This window comes from Sturnus vulgaris, chromosome 3, assembly GCF_052056855.1.
Source record: "Sturnus vulgaris isolate bStuVul1 chromosome 3, bStuVul1.hap1, whole genome shotgun sequence".
NCBI lineage: Eukaryota > Metazoa > Chordata > Aves > Passeriformes > Sturnidae > Sturnus > Sturnus vulgaris.
The window spans coordinates 66,071,463-66,088,747 of NC_142245.1; the positions used below are offsets into that span (position 1 = coordinate 66,071,463).

Below are 17,285 nucleotides of genomic sequence, written 5' to 3' on the forward strand. Positions count from 1 at the left end.
CTAGGTAGAGCTCTGTTTTGAACCTGTCACTTTTAATGTCTTAAATTCTATGGCTGTGCCTGATTATTTTTTGTTAAAATGTATCATTATGTTAAAGCTGCTTTAGCACCTGCTATTCAGTCACATACCTGACAAAGCAGTTATAAGGAGACAATGTTCCTCTGACACTTTTATGTCTTAACTAGACTTATACAGGCTTATTTCATCTGGACTTGTGCTGAGTGTAGATGGTATGGAAAAGACATTCACGTCTCAAAATGCACAGGTTTTATTATTTGAATTGTCTTGTAATTTTGGGGCGGAAAAATGCACTCAGATACTTAACAGTAATGAAAAAAACTGAGAGGTGCTTGGTAGCTGGCTTTTGGATCTTTGCTAAATATTGTTTTACTTATGTTTCTTCTCTTTTCACTGGAGGTCTGCTTGGGAAACAGGTGTGGACTTTCCTAGCATAGCCTATTGGTACACTTTAATTAACCAGTTCTGAAAGAAGCAGAGGATATTTCTTGGCAGACGAGCTGGTAGATGAATGCTCATGGGACTTTACATCAAGTGGCAGTTTGTCTGCCAAGAAATGCCCTAATCATTTGCCATCAGTGATGGTGATTTCCTATGTATGTTGATGGTTTATTTCCCTGTGTCTGTTTATGTGCAGTCTCACTTTCAATCAGTGTGCATAGTTTCTCCTAAATAACACCTAGTCATTGCTTCTCAAACATTCCTTCATCCTCAGAGAGGCAGTTTTACCACCACCTCTTCAGCTAGATTGAAAGCAGCACTCGTGTGCCAGTAAAACTGGCACAAATGAAATGAGTAAACATCTGAAGTAAAATGTTTCGCACAACAGATAATTAAGTGGAACTCTGCAGTGGAATATTGGTGATACAGGATGCTAGTGCCCATTCTAAAACTGATGAACTCAGTAAGGAAAGTAAGATGAGCTCTTACACAGAGAGTAGAGGGGTATTATTAAGGAGGGTGCCAAGTTCTTGCAGGCCAGGAAGGGCATCGTCCGTGCTTGCCACTGGTTCTCACACTCTCTGTTAGACATCTGCTGGACAGGACAGAATGATGCCCCTAAGCAGTTGTGCTGGTGGCTTAGAGAGTGCAATTCAGCTTGCTCTGTTTCAATCAGATTTGGGGAAACTTCACGATTTGTCTTCTAAATTCCGAGATGTGGCAATAGCCAGCCTCTGCCAATGGAAAGTATGGGATGCAGTAAGGTGAGGTTCTCCCATATTATGTGGTTCTCTTCTTCCCTGCTGCTGCTGAGAGGTGTGGAAAGGCCTGAGGGCCCCAGAGGCTGGCTGCCACTGTGGAAAATATATCTCTAACAATCTGTTACTCCATTACATTAGTGGGTGAACACCTAAAAAGGTGGCACAATCTGTATGCACACTGCTTGAAGGATTAAACTTCCTCCGTTAAAAGCTCAATTAATTCTTTATCAGATTAAGTATTAAAAAAATCTTATATTTGCTGTGTTCACTTACCAGTATTCTAATTAAAGAAAGCTATGTTTCAGTAGAAGAAGTGATGGAAATAATTATTGTTTGTGCTTCTGAATTACATTTCCATGGGTAATGATCCAAAGCTGCAACACATTGTATGTTTCCATAATCATTTTTAAGTCTAACTAATCACGATTAAAGAATATGCTATCATACTGAGTAGTTCCTAGAACATCCTGCTCGCATAATAGTTCATTTAGATAAAGTCACCAATGTGAATCATTCTAAAAATGAACAAATTGAATACTTTACCCCTTGATAACTCTGTGTGCTGCTCACTTGCAAATAGAGCCACGAGACGCTTTCTGTTGAACTTCCTACAATTTCTACCTTAGAAGAATGAATATGAACTACATAAAAGTGTAGAGATGTCATATGCTTTCTTTTTCACTGTGGTAACTGTCTAAGCTCAAGCCAGAAAGAGTTTCATTCAAATATCAACATAATTTGTAAAATAGCTACAAGTATCAGAAAACTTGATTTTAAGATGAGAAACTGTTTGAGTGCTGCTCTTTTTTTTGTTACTTGTTTTTTGGTTTCTTTTGGGTTTTTAAGTCCCTAATAGTAATATTGCATAAGTCACTGGCTGTAAAGGATTATTAAAAATAACCCTGATTCCTGAAAAGCACTGTCAGTATTTAAATTTCTTTGTTTTTATGAAAGTATCTTTAGGAAACTGTAATATGATACAGTTATCCCATAGGACTGGGTCAGATTTTTTTTCAAATTTTCTTCATCATTTTGTTTAAATTAAACCTTGATTAAGTACTAGAAATGTCTTAGAATCTTAGAAGATCCCTCATGTAAGTAATTATTTTGTTTTGAAATGAAAAGTAAAATGTAAGAGAGAAATTTGTTTTACAATTGCCTTGCTGTACTTACTAGTTTGATGTTAAATTCTGGTATACCAAGGGTCAGGAATACTGCATGCAGAATAGTAAATATCTACATGTAATCTATCATGCAGACCCAGATATATACACTTCCAAATGTAGTCACATAAGGAGATAATTTGTTAACTTTTGGAGGAGGACAACACTGAACCCTCAAAGAGCAAGTAAAATCTTTCTTAGAATTCATGGACATTACAAACATTACCTCTGAACACTGTAATTTCCACTGCTGGGAATAGCTGTGATACTGGTGCTGAAAGTCATGGTAAATGTGTGGCCCTGCTCTTAGTCCAGTCAGGTTTGTGCATTCCCCAGGTCTTCTGATTTACTCATAGCTGGTTCTTTAAGGCACTGCTCAAGCTAAGTAATAAGGGAACTGTTTTACTTGAAGGTTAGTTCCACAGTCAGGGAATATATTGCATAGGCAGAAATAAAAGGAGCTTTTAAATTGCTGTTTGTGTGAGCAACAAAAAAGTAAATCCAAAATGCTCTGAAGTGAATAAGGAGCACATAAGTTTCAGATTCAGCTGGTAATTTCCCAGATTCCTTTGAAGCTTTTCAGTTTTCTGAATGGGATAAGTAACTTTTTATTTTCCCTGGTGCTAAAATATTTTGGATGCAGCAGCTGTTCTTCCTGCATAATATGTTCATATTGCCAATCTTCTCCATGACATGAAGCAGAAATATAACAGATTTGTACTTTTTTACTGTGGTAGGGTAACTCGTTTGAAGGAACACCAGTTTATTCTGATCAGGGTGAAAGAATAACAAAAGCAAACCAACCAAACAAATTATCTTCAAAAACTCCAAAGCAAAAAAAAACAACAAAAAAAAAACAACAAAAAAAACCCAAAAAAACAAAAACCCCCAAACAAACAAACAAACAAAAACAAAAACAAAAAACAAAACAAAACAAAACAAAACAAAAAAAAAAACCCAAGCTGTTATTCATGATGATGTGTTGGACTTAGAGTTTCATCTGTTACTCTCTCCCAGCTGTCAATTAGAGGTTTAAAAAAACCTGGGGAAAAAATTATGACATACCTAATTAGTTTCTCTGCATTTAGAGCTGGAATTACAGTGCCACTATTCAACCTCACTTGATGTTCTTGGCTTCCTGTCTGACTTCAGACAGACCTAATCATTGCTCACTGTAAACCACCATCCCTCAGTGATTGTAGAGGTGTCTTACTAATGAGGAGCAGGCATGAAATAATGATGCAGATGCTATTGATCTAGAACTGCCTTTGACAGGCTGACCACAGAAGATTGCTGACTTCATATACTTCTAAGACATTCTGCAGAACTTAGCTGTAGCAATTCTTTCTCTCTCCCTCTCTTGTAGAGGTGTCTCTTCAGAGAGAATATTTAAATTGCATGAATACAAAAAAAAAAAAATCCATCATTTAGCAGTCTTGAATGGTAGGAGAATTAAGTTTTTATCACCTATACAAAGGTATTGGCCTTTTCTGCAAATCTTGATTAAGTTCCGGTGTATGTGCCTTGGGTATCTCAGCTCACCAAGTGTGAGCACTGAGTTTTATCACCTGCTTCTCACTTAACTTGACACTAGTTAACAAGAGGACTTCTCCTTTTATGTATTGGAAGCTTGATTTCTAATGCTGTTTAAAACTCCAGGCATACTGTATCAGCTTGATCGTTTCTCTGTGAATGCCACTTAACTCCTCCTTAATCATCTTCGCAGACTGGCAGTAGAATTCTCTGTGTAGTACAGACTAGAAGATTCCAATTGCCTGTAGTTTTCTACAGCCCTGTTTTCAGATTTGGGTCCTGTTTCCTACCTACCATTCATCTGCTGCCACTTTTAAGCAATACATCCATTTTTCAGTGGTGTCATGTTTTAGTTCCTGTACAGCCCTGAGATGATCTTTAAGCTCTTCATTTTTATAGATTTATGATTTTTTAACTTGGTATTTCTTGAATCCTGGAGCCATTCAGCTTGGAATTGACCTCAAGAGATCTTCCAGTCCAGCCTCAATATTGCAAGAGTCCATTAGGCTTGTTCTTTGAAGAAACTTCTTGCATGGGAACATGCCTAGGCTCTTCAAGACCAAACACAGGGCAGGTTTATCTTTCTGGCAATGGCTTTGGTTCATGCACTATGCTCTTTTGAACAGACATCTCCTATTGTTTTTCCTGGCACTCTAGCAGGCCTCATATTTCTCTTTTTTTTTTTTTAACTTTAAATGCTTGTTCTTAAAAAATTACATTTAGCCTGATTTAAGTTTTCATTTAACTTGTCAAGCATTATTGGTTTCTGTATTCCTTACTTGAACTCAATTTAGTTTTACTTTTAATTACCTTCTTTACAGTCATACCAAAAGAAGGTTAAAGTCTTCTGAACCTTTCTATTTGAGAATATTTGGACTCTGAATGTCACCTTTTCCTCTCCAAATCATCTCCAAGCAATTTAACCATGTTTCTAAGTTCATTTCATCTGGTCATCTTGATTCTCTTTCCAAACTTAAACATTACTAAAGTGAGCCTTTTGTTTAAAACAATGTATTGAATTTGGGCATGTGGCCCCTGTTAACAGTAATATGTCAAACTAAGTTAAGAGCTACTTTTTCTCCTATAGACTCCGAATTTCTGCAGAAAGCTGTCATTACAGTGTATAAAATCTAGGTTTATATCAGGTCTGATGTAGCACTTAATAGCCTACTCAGGGACAGAGAAAGATTTAAAATCTCCTCTGTTTCCCACAATCACAGTCTGTTATCTCCATTACTATTTCAGCCTCTTCACCACCTTTAATAAATCTAATGCTGTTCACTTTCTGTGCTAGCTGCATCAAAATGTACTGCAGAATCCCTATGGATTCACAATCTGGAGATAACCTTGACTCCTAAGATTTTCTTTTATGTAGACTGTTCTGGTGTTGCAAGCAGACTGCCCTTCAGTCTTCTATTTCTGTCTCTTAAGTTCCTGCAGTGCAATTACACTGTCACTGTTGATGAAACCCATCTCTCTCAAATAATAGGTTCCCTTTATTCCAAAAGTTTTCTCATTCCTAATACTTCTGTCCCCTTTCTCCCAGTGCAACTGTGCTGCTCAAGCTGGCCCCACACTTAATTCTGAGGAAAATTGGAAGAATGGCAATAGAGATGTGGATTTCCAGTCTTGCACTTAATTAAGATGTTGCTTCTAGATTTTCTTTCTCTTCCCTCTCTGCTGTGGGGTTACTGATACCACCCACGTGTACATTGACGGGGAACTGCTTCTGGGGTCTAAGTGCCTGATGGAGACTCTGCCCTGTACTGCAATCAGGCACCACCAGGCACACAATCAGCTGCCATCACCAGCAATTTTTGTGCCTCAGAATGAGGGCCCTCAGGCTACTCTGCTAATGTAAAGTGGGAACAGTGGCAATTTGCCTTAATTCAGTGAATTGCTGTCTGCTGGAGTCCAGCAGTGGGTATGTTTTGCTTTTGTTTGTCTGTCACCATTTTGTTTGTCTATCAGTGTGAATACCCACAGCAGGGGATTGAGAAGCTGTGGTGACAGCCTGCTGCAGCTGCTATAACTAAGCCTGCTATGAAACCAGGAATCAGAGCCCTGATTTTGGTCTGAGAAACACCAATTTAGAACTCCAACCTGTGCATGACTTATGTTCTTCACTTTTAGTGGTTTCCCATTTGCATAGCAGAAAATATTTTGTCAGGGGAGTTTTCTCCAAGCAACAAAAATATTTGCTTTTTTCCATGGTAAACTCATTTTTGCATTCATATGTTGACTCTGGAAATAACCAAATAGTTCACTTCTCATTACATTAATTTTAACTAAAATCCCTGCTCACCTCGACACTACTGTAGGCTGATGGTAAATTGCTAGGAAGGAGAATGGATGATAAGGAGACCTAAGAAATACCGGATTGTGATTGTAACAGCTGGTATATTTGACACGAGCTCATGAGCTATGTTATTAAGTAGAATTCAAGCAGCTGAGAGGGAGCTGTTTGTTTCTTCTGAGGATTTGGCTTTCAACTAGCCCCTGCAGTTTCACTTCATTCTGGTTCTACAGAACAGTTGGAGAGAGAATGTCTATGAGAAATGGTAGTGTGAGTGCTTTCTTTTTGAGCAGCAGCAGCTCTAGGTAGACCCTAAAGAAGAATTCTTTGCATGTGGGTTAATATACTGTACAGAAGAAATTACATGCTATTAACAGTCTGTCCAGAATCACCAGGCACCTGCAAAGAATTGTTTCCAAGATATTTCACTCTTTTATTTATCTGTTTCCAGTTCTGTCACTTTGCAGCACAAAATGCAGTTGTAATAATAAAGAAGAGTAAAAGGAGGGTAAACACATGCTGTCTGAAGAGGTGGTGGAGTTGCTCTGCAGATTTTATAGAAAATGTATAACATATGGTTAGATACAAGGCTCTGTGGAGCCATTTGCAAGCAGCATTTAGATTGTTGCAAATATACTATTCATATCTAAATAACAATCCTTATGTACAATACTACAGTGAAGAATTTTCCTTCTTTCTGCAAATGAAAGCAACATAAAAATATCTCAGTGTTGACAGTGAGAGTAGACCAGCATTAATTTATACTGCTTAAATTCTGAGCTATGTAAAATATTTGGGAAATATATTCTCTAAGTGGATGTAGTATAAAAGTTCAATTAGGTGATAAGTAATAGATGTTATTGAATCATTGTACTGATTTTTTACTAGAAAAAAAGGTATATATGAAAATATTATTTTACTCTGGGTGTGGAGTAACTCTTCATTTCTTCATCTAAATATTTTGCAATGTATAACTACTGTATGTGAGATTCCATTTTGTGCTTTGTCTCAGTGTAGACTGAGTCTTAAGTTATTTGTCATTAAGTTGGGAGTTAAGTAGGTGATAACATCCTTCTCTTATTAGCTTAGAGAAGATAAAAGCATAAACCATCTGTAGAAGATTAGCACGTTTTTGATTCTGTTGGCAGCTATGAAGACATTCCATCAGATTTCCAAAGCTAACTTCAGCAAAGAATCTTTCTACTTTCATATCTCTTTTCAAAAATTTAAATTACTTCTAGTAAAAAATATGTAGGCATTAATTAATTTTTAGTATTTTAAATATAATTTGAGTGAACAGAAATGCATGATGAAATTTGAGAAGATTCTTATCCAATTAGCTCCTTAAAGGATCGGATTAGAAATTCATTACCAAACAACACTTTGTACCACCCACCAATTCTGCTGCTTCAAGCTAACTGAAGATCATTGAGAAAATTGAATGCCTGAAATCAAACAGACAGACATCATTGCTGCCCTTGCATGCTCTTCATATCTCCAGCAATAGGTAGAGATAATGGCATCCTTGCTGCAGGAGAAACAGATATTCTTTCAAAAGTCCCCTTTGCACTTAAAACACATCTTGCTCAGCAGATCAAAAATGAAACAAATACAGACAAGGTTCATTTGCTTTAAGTTTGCACCAGCTCTTGGGATCAACTTATGGTGAGTGCTAATTGTCCTGCGGATTTTTTTTTTGGCAGAATCAATTGTTTGTTATTTTCAGGCAACAGAAATCTGAAAGGTTTGTAAGATGAGTAGGGAGCTTTCTCCCACACCTCTCAAAATCTGCAGGAAGCCACATGCTTTGTTTGCCATTTGTTTGTAAAAATGCATCAGTTGAATAATGTTGGTAAATGTTGTGGTTGATAAATGAGTCCAGCTCCTGTATCATCTGTGCCAAAAGCTTGCCTCTGCCATATGCAGACCGTGCTTCCACCCTATGTGCAAATGATTGAAAAGGAATTTGGAAAAGATGTGCACATGAAAAATCCTGTACCACTTCCAGCATGATAGATGCCAATGGGAATTTGTGGTTTTGGCAGGTGATTGCCCCTAAACAGAGCTGTCATGAAACATTTGAAAGACAAATCTTTGTTTTCCTCCAATCAGTAAATGTAAGGGCTCGTTTTGCCCAGGGCTAAGTGCACAGAATTGGGCAAACTGCAAACTTTTCTTAAGCCAAAACCTGAAGAGAGGATGAACATGAAAATTTGAAAGCTGAAAAGGAGGAGTGGCATGGAGTGCCAGCATCTCATACAAATCTTGCTTGGTTTCCTCAAGAAAAAAATAATTTAGATGTAGTTAAACAGAAGATTCCGTTTCTTAGCTCACTGTTTACATTGCAGATCTTTTGTCAACGTGTATACAAGCTTTTGTATTCTCAAAGATGTTAGCTGGTCAGCCATCTGACTGTTTAATTTCGTAGTAAAGCAAAAGATACAAGAGAGGTCAAGAGGTGATAAAATATTCTGAAGAATTTGGATTTTGTTTGATGTGTTAAGCTCTGATATTCTTTACTCAACACCTTTAATTGCTTACATTAACCCACCCAACCTTGATGAACTCGTTAAAATAGTAGCTAATTAAAACAGTACAGTATGACTCTTGTCATTCATGAAGGCTCAAAAGCTTGTTTTAACATCCAAGTCTTATGTAAACTGACATAACTCTACAGCAAACAAAGAAGATCATTCCAGCAGCAGGGTTACTGGAGTAGAATCAACCTTCAATTAACACAGAGCGTCTTCTTTCTGGCATAAAGGGCCAGTTCTGTTGTTTCAAATGCATTGAACTACCAAAAATACTCTGTAACTAGTTCATCTGAAGAAGTACATGCGTCTGGTTTGTTTCTTTTCTTCAGTCTTTAGGCAATCATCTGCTTTTCCAGGCTAAGCAAAATAACCATACTGGTTGTTTTTGGAAGCTGGTTCAGTCTTGCTACTGCTTTAAAGTTGTGTTGTCCCTTGGGGCCAAGTTGTCCTTAATTTTTGCAAGCATGACTAGATGATTTTACAGTCCAATAGATCCTAAGGATCATCATGTGAAAAGGATATACTATGAACTTCACTCCCTTCCATTTCTCTTTAAAAACTCTTTTTTTGTTGTCTTCTTCAAACTAACAGCTGCAGAACAAAGTCAGCAGCTTACAATGCCGTTTCTTAAAGGATGCTATTTTCCCCAACTTGTTCTTAAAAACACTATTCATAGTATACAGACAATTTCCATCTTTTTCTCTTTATCATGCAAAACTAGTGAATAACTGAAACCTTCTCATCAGCATTTGCTGCTTGCAGGCTATCTCTTACAAACATGGCTCAGTCTGTGCTCAGCCTTTTCTTTCCAGAGTTGCTTTTATTTCCATTTATATTCTAGAGGGAAGAATAAATAATCTTCCTGATTCCAGACAAGATTTACAACTGCTGTAATGCTTTGGGGCCATCATTGCCACACTACTGCAGGAAACTACAGTGGTGGTTCTCAGCATGCCTGAGCAGAATTAGTTCAATGTTAAATGCCATCAGCTCTTCTGATTTGCTTGAAAGGTCTGTCCTAAGTTAATATTGTTATTAACTGACCCAAGGTCAAAAGTAAAGATTTACTGAGATAACGAGAAGGACTTACTCAGCCATATTTTTTATCTTGATAGACTGTGGCAGTTGGTAATAGAATTAATGAGTGGAGCTGGTGACTAAGATGCCCTTTTTCTATATCATACTTTCAAGACTTTTCTATCTAGTTCTAACTTGAAATTATAGTTAAGGTACTCTAATGTTTTAACTTACATGCTGTTGAATATATAAATTATTTAGTGAAGCCTGAATGGCCTTCTCTCTAGAAGTGGCTATATGAAGTGTTCAGTTAAAGAATAAAATAAAACACTACACCCATATAATGAGTTTTGTTAAAAATGGAGAGAGTTTACATGCCTTTTCTTTTTTTCCTCTTACTTCAAGTGGGAACATGGAAACAATGTACACATGCTAAGAGGCATACTTGAAGTCTTTATGAATACTTCCAACCATTGTTTCCTTCAGATATGTGCTGCACTTAAAAATAGTGTTAATCTTTAGAGTGTATAACTTTTGGCTGTTTAATTACAGGAATGGTTTTGAGGTTTAACTCTAAAAACGTAAAAAACTGCCGGAAATTCAGAGAAGCAATTGAACTGCTCATAAATTCGACGTGCTGGCAGCTCTCCTGCTCAGTCAGAGGACTTGTTTCTGAGTCTTTAAGAACTGGAAATTCTTATATTTTAGTCACTTTAGTTTTATGGCTTGTCCAGTAAGAGAAATAGTCTTACAGAAAACAGAAAGGAATCGAATTAGTCTGCCTGATGATTTAACTTACAACATAAAAGCAGCTTCTTAAATCATAGTTCTTCTCTCTTGAAGCCTCCTGTTTGGCTTACATAAAAAGAACTACAAGAGTTCACATCTCTTTTATTTAATTTAAGGAAAATATACAAGTACTTTATTCAGGCTCATTTTGATCCTGTCCATTATTCATCAGACAATTCAATGACTGTTGTCTGTCAGAGAAACCTCAGTAATAAGAAAGCAAGCACTGAGTTAGGAAACCATCATCTTTTTGTACTGCTGTGTATAGTATAGTGTACAGAGGAAAATTTCTCTTGTTACATCACTTATAGAAAAAGCCATCTAGATGGTGTGTCAGAGGTCTTGTAGGGAAAGGAGCCTTCAGAGGACGCCTAACTTTAACCTGTTCCTCCCCTTGAAAAATAACAACGTTAGAATGCATCAGTACAACTGCTGCTGTTGCCAAACTCACCTGTCATGGGGTCAGGCTCAGCTGTTCACATGGTTGCAAATCCAAGCTGCACTTACCTAAATGCCACGTTCTTGATCCCATTGTTTTTAATGGAATTTACCAAAACAAGTTGATTTGTAATCTGACAATCCATTGAAATCTGAGGGCTGAAACAGCTAAAACAGTTGATTTCTGTATGTCTGTACAATGGGATGGAAGTACTCTGTAGGTGCTGATGGTAGAGAAAGCTCAATGAGAGAGTTCTGTGATCCAATGGCTTGTTCATAAGTGATCATGCTGTAGATCTAACAGAGGGATTGTTGGCACTGTCTTTGTACTTGTGTTCATTCCACTTTTTTCCAGTATCTGTGATCACAAAATCTGGAAATTCCTGTGTTGACTTCAATCTTAGTGTAAGGATTAAAAGAAGCACTTTACTGTTTAAACATGGGACAGCCATAATATGCAACACTAATTTCTAGTGAATATTCATTATATTTTATATATGTTTAAAAGTATAAGAGATACTCTGAAATAGTAGTGTTTAATTTAATTTATTCTCCTTGTATCCATGAACACATCAAAATAATGGGCAGTGGAATGTGGAATTGCCTATGCATGAAGACGAGCATAGGGTCTCTGGCAAAGGACATTGGAGTAATGCAAATTAACTCCTTAGGCTTTTTGTGTTTAATGAAGACTGTATAAAGCCTGGAACTATGTAATTCTGTGCCTAAAATAATGAGTTCTTTTTAAAATTTTAGTATTCAAATTTGTCACTTTGGATTGTCATCGTACTTTGTTCCTTGTGCTAATCCTTTCATGGCCTGCATTACATGTGGTACACTAGTTATTAATCGTCCTTATTGTTGCTAGTATTACAAGTTTACTGCTTGCTTCATTCTAAATCAAACCATTACTAACAAGACAAGACTCTTGAGTTGCAGTGTCTACTGAAGATACAACTTGGACTGTAGTCACTTTGGCTTATACTGTGACACTGCCCTGTCCATGTCCTAATGCCAAAATATACATATAACATTTATATTAAACATCAAGCAGAAACTGAAACCCAAGAGGTTCCCTTTGAACATCAGGAAACATGTTTTTACTGTAAGGATGACTGGGCACTGCAGTGATTGCCCAGAGAGGCTGGGGAGTCCTTGTCCTTGGATATATTCCAAAGCTATCCATACATGTTTCTGTTTCTGTTTCTGGGCAACAGGCTCAGGGTGGCCCTGCTTGAGCAGCACAGTTGGACCAGGTTGTGGGATATAGGAAAGGTATAAAACTCTTAGAAAGCTGTGGGAAAGCAAATCTTAGGGTGGAGAAATGCAAGAATGGTGAAGATGTAAGGACAAGAAACAATAGGCTCAGGTTTCCTAGTGGTTGGTTCAAGGGAGATTGCAGAATATGGGAGACTCTGAGTCTGGGGGCCTTTTGTCCAAGGACCTTTTTGATTCAAACTGATGAGAGTAATTTCATTAAGCTGTCGTTCTGGTGTTGGAGTAAAATATTAAAGTGATTAAATGAAGATAGGAAAAAATGAATGGAAGAACAAATAAAGTAGGCACCCTTGGTATCCTGTTCACATTGTTATATTCATATATTTGATAACCATCCTTTAAAACTCTTGCCATTAATGCCTGGAAGAAACTTGCAAGTGTCACATAACATTGGCTGAAACAAACAGCTCCCCATTTGCTGTTGAGTTACCATTAAAAAGAAAATAGAATTCCCTTTATATACACAGAGTGATTTTAGTCTTTTCTGAGCCTGCCACCGTGGTCTAGGAGTGTAGTTTAGAGTGAAGGCATCACTCTAAATCACTTAATGGTATTGGAATTAAAATATACACTCAAATTTACAAGCCTAGGAATGAATCTTCTGAAAGCATTTTATGCTGCACTGAGGATGTAATTATTGATTCCCCATGCAGTTTATTAGGCTCCTCCACCCCACCCCCTGCCTTCACACAGATGGTGTTGCAAATCACCTCTCAATGGTCACCTGCTTGAAAGGAAAGTTTCATATGCAAAGTGCTGTTCTTTGTTTAGTCATGATAGCTTGCAAGATATAAAACGAGGCAGCTATTTAAATTTGTTGTTACAGCACTTGAGCTGGGTACACAAGATTAAATAAAAAGAAAATTAGGAAGCAGATGCTTGTGGCTTAACAGAAGAATTGAGCTAAAAGATACTCTTTGTTACTGCTGGGTATGAGAATTTTAGTAAGGCAGCTGTTTCCTTAATCAAGAAAAACACCAACCTCTTAGGATGACATCCAGATGTTTTCTGTATCACTTCACAATATAATGAGTTTCCATTTTGTATGCCGTATTTTTAATTTCAGTCACATTCGCTTACACCCAATGTGCTTTCAAATACATGTATCATCTTCCTGGACTGTGAAAGACCTGACAACTAAATACATGACATTTTCTGTAATCTTGACATCCTTGCCTGTTGTTAGTGTACAAGTTACCTCTAGGGCTGGCAGTGCCTCTCACCAGCATCCAAACATATGAATATTGGATTTCCACAGGTTGGAGAGGGCTTATTTTGTTTGGGACAGAGGGACCTTGGGAAAGAGAATTTTAGTACCAGTGTCTGTTCATACTTTAGTTGTAGAGTTGTATGGTGTCTCTTAAAATGGTGCCTGTTGTTCAAAGCAGGACATACCACAGTGTTAATTCATATGGAGCAGGTTAAAATCCTGTTCCCCTTATGTGGATATTATGTAAAAACAGAGGTTTAAAACTTCCACTGGATGTGGGCTCAGTCCTCCATCATGCTGACACTTTTAATGCCTGCTAGCTTGCCATCTGTCCTTGCTTGAAACAAATGGGTTTTTTTGACTGGAGACCGGCAGTCCCAGGCTTTCTATTGCTGACAGGACACAAAGCTGGCATCCCAAATCTTTGACACTGATTTGCTGACACTGAGCTGTTTCATAATTTATGTTTTCGGGGTGATGTGGTATTTCAGAGTTTTAAGATTTGAGCACAGTTTTTGCAGGTGTGAGTCTTGTTACCTGTATTTGGGGCCTCGGGAGCCAGTTGCCAGTGCTCAGTTAATCCGTACATGTGTGGTAAATTCAACTCACTGCTCTCTGTGCATGCTGCTTATCACACCTCTTGAAAAATTAAAGCTGCCCTGAGTCTGGGGTGAGGAATTCTCAAAGGCTTTTGTAAGTAACAAATTCCTTTTGTTATTACAGGCAATCAGTGCAGTTTGTTTATTGCATTCATCACCGCCTTTTCTTGAATTATTGCAGCAGGGGTATTATTAAATGGTTGGTTCATAAGCTTTCAGTGCTAGTGGGCTGTAGCTAAGCTTCTAATTGTTCAAGTATACATAACCTTTAAAAAAACTTATGCTTTTTGACGTTTGTAGATAAATGAGCAGTTACTTTTTCTCCTGTGGTCTGAAAGTTCTTCCTCTTAAATAGTGCTTGGAGTTTGTCCTTGTAAGCAATCCTAAATACACATGAATAGTACAAAAGAAAATAACTAAATACAGCAGGAACAAAGTCTTCCTTTACGATTTTTTTAATTCTACGGTCATCTAGCAATTGCTGTCTTCATTTTAAAGTGCAAGTGAGATATGGAAAACTTACTCTACATTACTATTTCTTTGGTTTATGCCTTGCACTTGTTTTTGACAGTTTGTACCATTTAATTCTGGCCTTTCTAAAATAAGACTTTCATATGTATATCTACTTAAAAATTCTTTAGTTAAAAAATAACAAGTAATTACATACATTAGCTGCTGCTGATAACTTGAGGGGATTTGTGCTTTTTGCTGTGTGCATTTGAATGAAATCTGGAAATCTCTCACTAATCCAGTTACTTCCATTCGATTAAGTTCTCTACAATCTTTTCCACAGAGAGGATACTCTTCATCATGCTATGTGACTTCTTTGGTACAGCAGTCAGCTAGAAAAGAAAATTAATTTTCCTGCTGCCAGTGAAACCATAACAAAAAAAGGCTATTTGAATAAAATAAGGGATTTTATTAATTGTTTTCTTTTTTGGTTTTGTTTGTTTGTTTGTTTGTTTTTAATCTGATTTAATTTATGCAATAAGCAGGTTTTTTATGTGCACTTTCTTCTACGAGCTGGTGACCAGCATACTGGATTATTCTGGAAAGGGCAAATCTAAAAGCTTACTCGTGTTTGTTATGCCCTCAAGTTTTGAAAAAGGCAGGTGTTATTCTAGCAGTTTGCAGGTGAGTGGTTGCTCACAGATACCACAAGCTGCCTGAATCTCTCCAGCAGGTCATTTGCATATTTCTGTGATCTCTGTTTTATCAGCTTTGAGGTGAGTTGTACAGATGGGCAAAGGTGCTTTGGGTTTGATGTTACACTTGCAAACTGGAAAGCCTTCCCAAAACTCAGAATGGTGAAGAGTGTGATGCTGACTGGTGTCAGATGTGCCATTGTGTTGCTCAGCTCTGACTGATCTTTGTCTACTGTAGGTATAGACTCAAGTGGAGCCACTTGTTTTGAATGTACTGTCCCCCCCTTCAGTATCCTGGTAGGAAAACTTGAGATTGAGTGCAGTACTGGGCTGGAGGTGGGCTTGTGTTCATGTGACATTTCATGTGCTCAAGTCCAGCAGGACCAGGGCTGGCCCAGGAAATCAGAAACTAGGAAATCAGTCTGGAACACAGTCTGTTTCCTGGGGAAAATGCTCAAAACACACTCTTGATACTTGTGGATCTAGATGTACAAAAATACTTCTACAGCAGTGAAAGTCCTCTTTTGAAAGCCATTTGGCTTCTTTTGTTGGCACTGATGATCACACTGATGTGACTCATTACAATGCTTGTTTCCAGAAATGTTATTGTCTCCTCACCTATTAGCACAGAAAATTCATAAATTACTTGAACTCAGCTGGAAGTGAGGACTGAATAAAATAAAAATCACAGCCACCTGCTAGTGTCAAGGTGGCAGTAATTGTGAAAGCACTACTTGCTGATGAATTAACACCAGCATCTGGATAACTTATCCAGCTGTCATAAACACTAAAAATGTGTTATAGGAAATGGTTTCAAATAATATGGCAGTTAGTGTGGTATCACTTGGTATTGCAGATAGGGGCAGAATTTAGCTTACACTATCTCAAGTATTCTGTTATGTCAGGTGGGGTACCAGAATTTACGTAGCATTTCTAGTCTTTCATTGTCAAAATAAAACAGATGTAAACATAGCAAAAATCCTAGATTGTCTTTCAGTAAAGAAGTTATTGGAACAAGTTGTTCTGAGAGAGTTCTTTTTTGTTAGCAGATCACTTTGAACCCAAATCAACATTTGTTATTCTGAGAGGATTTCTATTCAGTGTTCTGAAGAGCAGGAAAGTGGCCTGTCCCTGTTCATTTTTCTGCTCTCGTTTTCTGCTTTTGCACTGAAATATTCATTCCTTATCCTACTGGGAAAGGCAGTCAGGTACAGGAAAGAAAACAATAAATCTTACTTAGTGACTTGTCAGCTTTTATCTGTAAATATAAAAACAAAAATGAGAAATGCTTAATTTGATAGAATTATAAATGTCGAGAAAATGTCTTTGTCAATTGAAAAAAAAATATTTAAATATACTATTCTTTCGTTTGGTGTTAAATTTTAACTTCTGGTTCCCTTTATATGGACAACTTCTTAAGGCAGGATTCTGGCTGTTCTTTAATTTATGATTGCTGTACCATGTTATGCCTTTTTTAAAATTAGACGTGCCACATACGCAATTCTAAGATATTTGTTTCCTGTGCTTTCTTTTCTTCCTGATTAGCAATAGCAATTAAAACCACAATGAGGTAATCTGACATTTTAAAAGGGATTTTTCATTCCAGCCAGAGGAAACATTTTTGTTTATCCAGAGGAGATAACATTCTTGCACTGTAATGAAAGCCAGTGCTCACCAGATGACAGGTCTGGTCTTTGCCCTGTGGTTGCATCTTTGCAGGCAGAGCCTTGTTTCTCTGTGGGAACACTCTTTTCCCTAATAAGATTTGTTAATGGATGGAAGAGTCTGCAAGATCTGATTGATTGTGACATTGAGAGTTCTAACATGAGCATAGCAGTTCTGGATGTATGATCTCTCAGTTAGTTGGTTTGTTCACTCTTATGAAGACCAAAAATACTTATATGTATTTAAGAAATATTTAAGGCTACCTGATGAGTGAGAAAACAATGTCTTGTTCCCTGGCTTATTGTGTGTTGCCTATGGAATGAACAGATTATAATAGGACTGTGTGCAGCAGTGGGGTGGATTTCTTGCTTACCAGTGTTTACTCAAATGTTGTTCAA

At 37.3% G+C, this 17,285-nt stretch overlaps 1 protein-coding gene across 1 annotated transcript in view; it reads left to right on the forward strand.

The window, feature by feature from the left end:
• Window positions 1-17,285, forward strand: part of MAN1A1 (mannosidase alpha class 1A member 1) — a 140,165-nt gene that overhangs the window by 57,262 nt on the left and 65,618 nt on the right. The window lies entirely within an intron of this gene.